This window comes from Serinus canaria, chromosome 5 (genome assembly GCF_022539315.1).
Source record: "Serinus canaria isolate serCan28SL12 chromosome 5, serCan2020, whole genome shotgun sequence".
NCBI lineage: Eukaryota > Metazoa > Chordata > Aves > Passeriformes > Fringillidae > Serinus > Serinus canaria.
Window position 1 is genome coordinate 43676819 of NC_066319.1, and position 9483 is coordinate 43686301.

Below are 9483 nucleotides of genomic sequence, written 5' to 3' on the forward strand. Positions count from 1 at the left end.
TGCTTCTTCATAAATGCCCAAAGATGGCAGACTCTTTTCTGTGTATCTACTCTCTGTATATTATGGACAAAATTAGACCTATTACCATTACTGCATCCTCCTTTCTCAGGTCATGGTCAGAAGGCTTGTGATTTGGTACATCAGGTGAAACTATTCGCACAGAATATTCAATCCTACAGTCATCAGCAAGGGGCAAAAGAAAAATTGGCTGGAGTAACACATTCAGCTTCTGGAAATGATGTCCCTTTGGCTCTGCTTTGTCTTGGAGCACCTTCTATGTTGGCAGCATCTCTGCTCCTTCAATGAAATAGTATACCAGAAGGAATACTGAAAAGTGACTTAAATCACAACTGCAGATGTAAACACCATTTCTTCTTCTGCTCTGTCTCTTCTTCCCCAGGGAACTGGGCTGCTGCAAGAAATTAGAGGCACATAGTTGATTCTTGGTTGATGTAAACTGTTGCAGTCAGTGTTTAAAGGTATCATTGGCACTCCTTCATCCTGCAGGAGCTGCTCTCTTGCTGGCTAACACTGCCTGTATGTATTATTTTGTGATCCCTTAAGAGTTCTCAGGAGGTTCTTGTGGATTCTCTCACAGCTGAGAATCATTGGGTTAGAAATGTCTATTTACTACTTCTAGCTTGCTCTTATTTCTACTTGTACCTAAAACTGGAGCTGTCCCATGTTAAATTCTGTCCCATGCAGTCTTCTTTTCTCAAAGAACTTTCAAGGTTAAATTGGACATCTGAATGGCTCTTGGGGAAAGGTAGTAGTGCAGCCTTTCACTAAATGAGAACCAAATCAGAGCAAAGTGACAAAAAAAAGTTTGCTCTCTGTCAGAATCAAGACCTGGGGAACACTCACATCCCCGTTGCTACAAAGAAATTCTTTTAACCTATAATCTTTTCTTCAATCCTTTTAATCCTGACATGTATGCATTCTTAGGATATGTGCTTAACCAGCAACAATAAAAAGAGACAACCGGACTCTCTCAGTGATTATAGTTATTATCATGGAGTTACTGGAATCTTGAATGACAATTAACAGAAAATAAATAGCAGAACCAAATAAAAGTAAGTCAGGTAAAAAAATCTGGTAATGGTCTATACCCTTGGTAAACTCTTCTCTCCTACTGCCTCTGGTGTTTGTTTCCTCTCTGTAATCAGAAAATCACTGGGTTTACTGGTGTCCAGATAAGCAGAGTATGGATGTTTTTGTTTTGCTATAAGGAAGTTACAGTTGCAGCTATGCCTTTAGTGTTTATTACTACTGATTTCTTTTTTTTTTTTCTGATGATATGTGGGAGCACCAGTTGTTTCCTGTATGAAGTGCTGTGTCATATCTGGTGCAGTGAGATTATAGCACTTTCTCCACCTGTGCATACAGAAAAGTGTACTTGGATCACTGGGAAAAGATAACAAAACCAGATCCCCAGGCTCTTGTCAGGCACTGTTGATGCTGAGATATTGTCCAGTTGATAAATAATTCAGCTATTTAGCTGAACAGGAATTTCAGAGGCTTAGTAGTACATTCTTCATCCATCATCTTAATATCTTTCCCCTTTTCTGATAGCTTGTTATTTGATGGCAATGATTTAAGAATTTTCTTTGATAAACTTCTATTTGCTTGTTACAGGGACTGTCATATAAGCAAGATTTTTTCTAGATCTGGGGAACATCTTTTTTTCACTGACCCCATTAGGGACTATACTGTACATGACAGGTTCTCTGAAGCAGAAGTTAAGAGTGCAAACAACTTTAATAATCCTTCTTGATAGCTCCTAAGAATTGTTTATGGAGTAGTCCTTAGAGCTGTGAAGGAGCAGCATGCTAAGTAATATAAAAATAGGAAGGAGAGACCTCCATCTGCCTTTGCTGGAAAGATGAACATATGATGACACGTTCAACTTTATTTATATTGAGGTGTCTGAGAAGTTGAGGGGTAGTTCCTTCCATATTTTCTTTCCAGGCCATATGGTCCAAGTATACAACAGCCCACACCCATTTGCCTGAGATCCTAAAGGAACAATACCCCACAAGGTAAAGTGAAGCCCTACAGGCCCTCATCAATGATGTAGCACCATGCAACACATTTAAAATGTGTCAAAATGTTGTCTCCACAGCAGCAATGCTTTGCTACTTAGGTCACTAAAAGCAGCTTTCTCAAATTCTCCACAGATGTTTTGCCAGGCTGCCCACATATCTCTAGATAAAAGCAAACTGCTTGCTTCACAGTGTAGAATAATTTATAGGTAGGGACCAATTTGTTTGCAAAGAAACAGCAGGTTGCCATCAGTTTTTCTTAGTGCAAAATGCATTATGCTACCCGCAGTACAGAATGTATGTGTTCCAAAAAGGGGAATTATTTGAAATTAGTTTTGTATTAATAGTTTTTCTCACACAGTCGTGTCCAGTTTTATCAAGGAAAGCTGTAAGCCCTCTGGAAAATGGTCAAGAAGGCAAAGAAAGATTATTTTTCTATTTCTTTCACTGTGTTAAGTGCAGCTGTCCAGAGGCAGATAATGCCACAACAATTTTCACGGTTTTATGTTGTGGAATGTAAATACTATTTTACAAATGCTTTTATGAAGTAGAATTGTGTCCAAACCTATGTTTTAGGGTAAAAAATTTGATTTTTTATTCTTCCCCTATTGTTTTTTCTCTCTCTGTCTCTGGTCACAAAGGATCAGAAAATGCTGGACCTCAGGCACATTTCCTATTGAAAACATTATCAAAACTGACAAATTTACATGCAGGTTTTTGGATTCAGTGAAATAGTATACTTTAATGAAAATGTATTTTTTTGAAACGTTCAGGATAGCTCCTTATGTGAGATTCTTTTCATCTGTTATTTCCAACTTTCTCAAACCAACTTCACATCATCACATGGTACATTGGTGAGCTATAGAATCCTAGATGAGATCCATCAAAACCATTTCACCTCAGATATGAGAACAGCTTTTGGGGATGAAAGACTAGGGAATTAATTTACTGCCATACTAAATAGATCATTTTCACCGTTTAACAAATTTGCTAAGTTTTGAACACTGCAGCATTAGACTGGTGAAAAATTAAAGTAGGCCTTGGGGCAAGGTTAATAAAGACACCAATAACCTTTTGCTAGTAGGTGCAATACTCCATTTAATATGAGTCCTGAAGGTGATCATCTGTTCCTCTTTGCCCACTGGAGTGAAAATATCATGATGGTCACCATCTGGAGTAGTTTTTCAGCAATCAGCAATTTTATAATGAAAGCAGGGATATTTCCCTATAAAAATATGCTTGGGCTGTCAATGACTTTTGGCTGCCTCGAAGTCCTACACAACTCAGAAGCTCACATTGGTTAAAAACCTGGAATTCTGCACCTTTTCTTCTTCCTTGTGTTCTGTGAGGGAGTCCTCTCTGCTCATGTATAGGTAATTAAAGATTTTGCTTTTTAATTTGCCAACCATGTGTATCCTCATTAACTTTAACAGCTACAATTAGTTGTAATACTAGGCTTGGATGTTTCTTACATTAGAATTCAGGACTCCACAAGCAGGATATTCTTGGTGGCAATTTTCCATTTCTAGAACTCTGAAGATGGAATTATCAATATAAATAGGTCCCTGCAAGATTAATTCATGCAGACAGTCATTCAGATAAGACTGGATGGTATGACAAGCCAAAACATGAATTTGGATGGATACATTTTCCACTAGACCTTCTACAGTATTTCATTGATGGGTTTTATTACTAAAAAGGGTTATATTTTTAGAACTATTTAATGACAAAATTTGTATTTACCAATGTGTGTGCGAGCAAGGACATTTTTTTTTTACAGGCTGCAAACACAGTTGTTCCTGGGCTCAGAAATTTATTAGTTTTCACAGACGAGGTAGTCTTGATGAAGTTGCACAATGTCAAATTTTCAGAATAGCTTCCTTCTATTTCAACTCAGTAACTGTTAAACACAGGATGAAGATAACATTAGTCCAGGTAGTCTCCACACCTGAACTTTGGCACTTCAATGCCCATTTATGGAGGAGTGTGAGGAGCTGAGCAGGGTGTGTTGTGCAGCACAGTGCCTGGCAGGATGACTGGCAGCCTTGAACTCATGGCCCCACCTGAGGCATTAATGCTATTGATCTTGTAGCTGTTTCAGCTCTGCTTCCTGGACTACAGCAGTCACTCCAGTGATTATGTCTTGTAGTAGGTTCTCTCTCTTGACCTGTTACTGGTTCCTATAACTACAAGGAAAAAATCTGTTCTACCTGAGCTTTTTCCCATCAAAACCTCTCTATTTTCCATTATTTCTTCTCTTTTCTCTCCCTCACTCTTACATGCCTCCTCACGCCCATGAAGTAATTTCACTCTGTAGTAACCCACACATAAAAAACTCTTGAACCATGAAGCTGGGAATAATGCTTTTATAAGAATTCATGAACATTAATTTTCCCAGTAACCAGGTCCTATACAACTCAGTTTGTCAGGTGTGTAACAGAGATGCCATCAAACAAGTCAGCAGTCACAGACAACTTTGAGGAAGAAGTGTGTGCATGTGTGTGAGGAAAGACAAAGTGGGAAGAAAACAAGTCCCACATTTATTTATTTATTTGTTTATTCAGCAGAGAGAAAGTTTCCTGCTGGCTTAGCTCCCTCTCCTGGCAGTCAGGAATTGGGCTGTATCAGAGTCCTGTTGAACCTGTACCCTGCCCAAATTTCCAAAGACAAAGCTCTTGTTCACTCTTAGCATGCCTTTTAAAAAGGGATTTCCTGAAGCCTGCATCCTTCTGGGCAATGTGTCCACATAATAATTTGCAGGAATGTAGCTAGAAAGAGAAAAAAGGCTCGGAGGACCAGAAGATTACAGAAGAACAAGAACGAGAAGGATGGCAAAGGATGTCTTTACACCTATTGTTGCAAGATGTACCACTCTCTAAATTTTCTCCTGTCTCCACCAAGGCAGATCCAAATCAATTTCACTTGCATCCTCAGGCTGCCTGATCTGAGGTTTTGAGAATAATTATAAATGTAAATTGACAAGTAAAACCAGAAACATCCTGATCAGAGTAGAAGAGAGCACAAGAGTTCAGATGTGTACATTTGCTGAATTATTTTATTAACAATATTGCAAAGACAGTAATGCCTTTCTCTGACAAAATCTGTTCATATAGACTTCATTTGTAACAGTGAACAGAGACACTAAAAGGTTTCCTTCCTACACTAGCTACTCATCATTATCCTGTTGTCAATATTCATTTTAGAATAGGACACCAAGGATGTTTTCTTCCTCTCTATCCCTTTTTCTTCACCTCTTTTACTTCCTCCTTGTCTCTTCTTCTTATATAATACACACTCATAGCTATGAAGGAGCCAGAAGAGCACTCATGCAAAAAGGCTTCCTGTAAAAGCATTTTGATTCCTTTGGGTCATTTTCCCCATGCCTTTGATGCAGAGATTATAGACTCTTATTAAAATATGAGCACAAAGTTCAAACTCAAGTAACTCACAGAGAAATATATAGCACAAACTATCACCCAAGGCTCCTAATCACTTAAAAAAAAAACAAACCAAAAAACCCCACAAAACCCAAAACACCAGGATATTCATTAATGTGTGCACTGACAGATATGAATTTTACTTGTATGGAAAAAAGGCATATGTCAGGTGTTACTCTTAATTTTTCTTGTTACCAGTTGATAGATACAGGGACGTTTTCTTAAGAAGAAGGAGCTCTGCACTAGATTTCATATGAAAGGAATTAGATTTGTTTTCTGTTTGTCATTCAATTCCAGATATAATAGCCTTGTACTTACTGTGTATTATAATTATGTAGAGTAAGATTATATGACTTGATTATAACCCTGGTCTGCAGTACAGCCAAGAAAATTTATGCCAAATGGTTTAGTGCTAAATAAGAGTCACTGACTGGTAATAGTGAAAAGAGCAAGTATGAACGTTTGGTTTTGGTTTTGCTTGCCTCTCAATTTTTGTTGCATGGCACTCAGGTCCAGATAAACAGATGAACTGCTGGGAAAAGTGCTGCTAACTGGTTAGACTTTCAGAGAAAAAAAGGCCTGGGATTCCTTTGACCTATTTTTTATTATTTTCAGCATTCCTTGAAGGAAAGAATAGCCAAGCATTCTTAATCTTATTATCTCTGAAAAATTTATAGCCTTAATATAAACTATGATTGGGCTAATGAAGGCAGACAGCCTGGCCTTAGGAACACTTCAGAACTCTGTGCTTATAGGTAACCAGTGTTACCATAGGTTATGCAGACTTTGTTCCACATGTTTTCTCCTCCCTTTATTCTCTGTTCTCTTCCCTGACTATCACTAGGTTCTCAGGTAGCCACAGGGACCTTGACTTCATATTTGAAAAACTACAGAATGAAAAATGGGAAAGATGATTCTAAGGGCAGCTTTGGAGATTCTTTAGACAGCGTGGGCAGAGCCACTGAGGCAGTATACCTGAGGAAGGAAAAAGTTCCACAAGCAGACTAGTGAGTTGATTTTTTTTTCCTGTAGATGCCACAAATTTATAATTGAACATCACTTTCAGTAATATGGTAATTATTTCATGGCTAACCAGTGTGACAAAGGCTGGAAGTTGTATGGAGGATTGTGACCAGTAAAGGTACAACTAATAAAAAACTTTCACCTTTCCAACTTGCAGCCAGACGTTTCAACCTTTAAAATATCTTTAATCAATCGATTGATTAAAGATATTTTAAAGGTTGAAACATCTGGCTTGTATTTTATTCTGTACATAAAGCCAGAATTTTTCTTTTCCAACTAGCATCAGTTATGTTAAAAGGGAATTTAAACAAGGCAGGTTTGTAAAAAAACCAGTGAGATAAAAATGTTGATCAGAAATGGATTGTAAGTTATGAAAACAAATATTTCCACTGATTGCAGGAACTACTAAGCCAAATTTTCAGACTTGGCCACGTAAAATATGTGTTATTTTTTCTTCTATTTCAATGCAGCTTTCTTAACTTCATTGTATCATTCCTTAAATTCTAATGGGATTTAATATCCTGCAGTAAGGCAGGAAATGTCTTACACACTTGGAAAATACAACCTGGGTCTAAGGAGGATATGGTGAGAAATAATAGAAATCAAGCGTACAGGGGAGGAAATAGAAACAAAAACTACCAAATTGTTGATAGATGTGTTATTATTGCAGCATTTGCTTGATGATTTCTTAAATTTTAAGTTGATTATGACACTGCCCTTTTTCTCTACCTAGACTGGTTCATAGAACTTTCTGACTTCAAATAAGCAAAATTACTGCCACCTATAGCTTATCAGTCAAATCCCAATATTCGAAATCGCAATAGCTAAGGAATGCCTTTAATTCCTCTACTTCCAAATTTCTACTTCTGAAAAAAATCAGTAAATTTGCAGTCATATTGAAAACAGCTTGCTTTAGGAAGCCAGCATGTCAGGAATGGTGGGGAGAGGGGAAGCTGAGTGACTCTACTTGCCTTCAGTTTTGTCAGTTTACTAAAGAAAAAACTGCTTATGCTTTTCTAGCCTTTTGGAGTTTACACACAGTGGTTTTCCTTCAAAAAGTTTCTTTTTTTTTAATCAAGCAGGTTTTCAACTCTTTAATCTTTTTAATCTCTTTCAATCTTTTGGCGTAGAGATTTCTGACGCACAGAACTCACTTTTGCATCAGGGTCCCTGAGCTATGCTGAAATGTACAGCAACTATGAGCCCTATTTTAAGTTAGTATTAAGCAGTTGTAAAAGACTGCTGAAGAAAAACCCTTCCCAAAAAAGTAATTTGAATACATTCAGTTTTATCCTTGCTTCCTCGTTCTTTACCTCTGCCACACCACAGTTAACCGTGAGGCCATAAATATCTAGTTAGATATGTCCTTGCGCTCTTGCTTAGTACAATCAAGAGTAGTCCCAAATACATATATTCTCTACTGGTTTTTTTTATCACTTTATTAAGGACTGCTATCTAGAGTTTAGGATACTGTCATTAATAGGAGAATCACCTTTCTTTCCATCATGAGGGAAGAAAACATTAGGAAAGTTTTAACAGATTTCTAATAGCAAAATCCATGTAACAAAAAAAAGGAGAGAAACTCCAGAATCTGTTCAAGTTACTGTCCAATCAAAGCTCTTTTTCTTGTAATATCTAATGAGAAATGCTGTGTGCTTGACCTAATTTGTTTGAACCATTACTGAAATTTTTGATTCAGGTGCCACATCTACTTAAGTGAGAAGTACACTGGACAGAGTACTAAAATGAGATGAATGCCTAAATCAGTTTTAATATGACAGTCCCTTCTTAGGAGATTCCCAGCAAACCAGGAACTGCAGCTGCCTGTGGCTGCATGTTCTCAGCTGGGCTTTCTATTGTACCCGGGAGTGAAATAAAACTTAATCAGTAACTGGACTTGGAATGGGAAGGGAGCCTAGGGCAGGTATTGGATCTGTGAGGAGGTACAGGCTGTCCCTCTGTGACCATGACGGGAAAGTGAGAGAACACTGTTATTACTCTCTGTGGTCCCGAGCATCTCAGAGGATGCTCTGCATATCCATTCTCATTTCCAAAGAGAGTGTCATGACGGATCAGAGCCCTGGGATCTAGATGGGAGCCAGGCGGTATTAAAGGCGGATAAACTGTCACACTCAGGCTCATGTTAGAATGTAATCCTGTTAAGAGTTTCTCTACAGTATCACGTCATCTGGCATAATTGAAAAGAAATCAGTCTTGACTGAAATATGCCTGTGAGAGGGAAAACCATGAACAGTGGGGCACCTAATCTTACTGTTTCTATAAAAGGACAATACATTATAGGCTGTATTACAGTATCACAGTTACATATCTTAAAATTTGAAATCATAATGATACACAGGGTTTTTCAGGGTCTCACTTTTTTGTCTCCAGCTGTTTGAACCTTGAGGCTGATATCTGATGATGCTCTAAATAAATACAGTAATCTGCAAGTGCAAGGTTGAAGGGTTATAACAGTTTGACTCTTAAGGATGCCTTCTACATTGCCAGTCCATAGGATTCCCAAAAGAAGCATCAGGGACATGTTGTAAACTGCACAGCTGTATCAGACAAACAAGGTTTTATGTACGACCAAAGTTTGTTTCTTTATGACCTAGATGTTCTTAATTTGTTTAAATAAATTTAAATATAAACATAATAATAAAAATAATTTTAAAAATCAACCACTATTAAGAAACAGGATTTTTGTTCACTAAAATTCTATTTTCTTGAAATCCTAGCCTGAGCTTTGATCTGGATAAACAAAACCTGGAAAATTACTGTGCTCATGTCACTGTAATTGAAGACCCTGAGATCTGCACATGCTTTGTACTTGCCAAGGCTGATATCCTTCATTAGGTCCAACTATGCTTTTGGAGGGGAGGATGAGGCAATAATCATTGGAAACAACATCTAACAAGACAATATAGCATCAAACAACACAGTACCTTTCATTGCATGCTTTGGAGAGTGGGAATGTTTGG

The 9483-nt window shown here is 37.7% G+C and overlaps 1 protein-coding gene across 7 annotated transcripts in view; it reads left to right on the forward strand.

Annotated features, from left to right (window-relative positions):
• FLRT2 (fibronectin leucine rich transmembrane protein 2) overlaps nt 1–9483 on the forward strand; it is a 71194-nt gene that overhangs the window by 43832 nt on the left and 17879 nt on the right. The window lies entirely within an intron of this gene.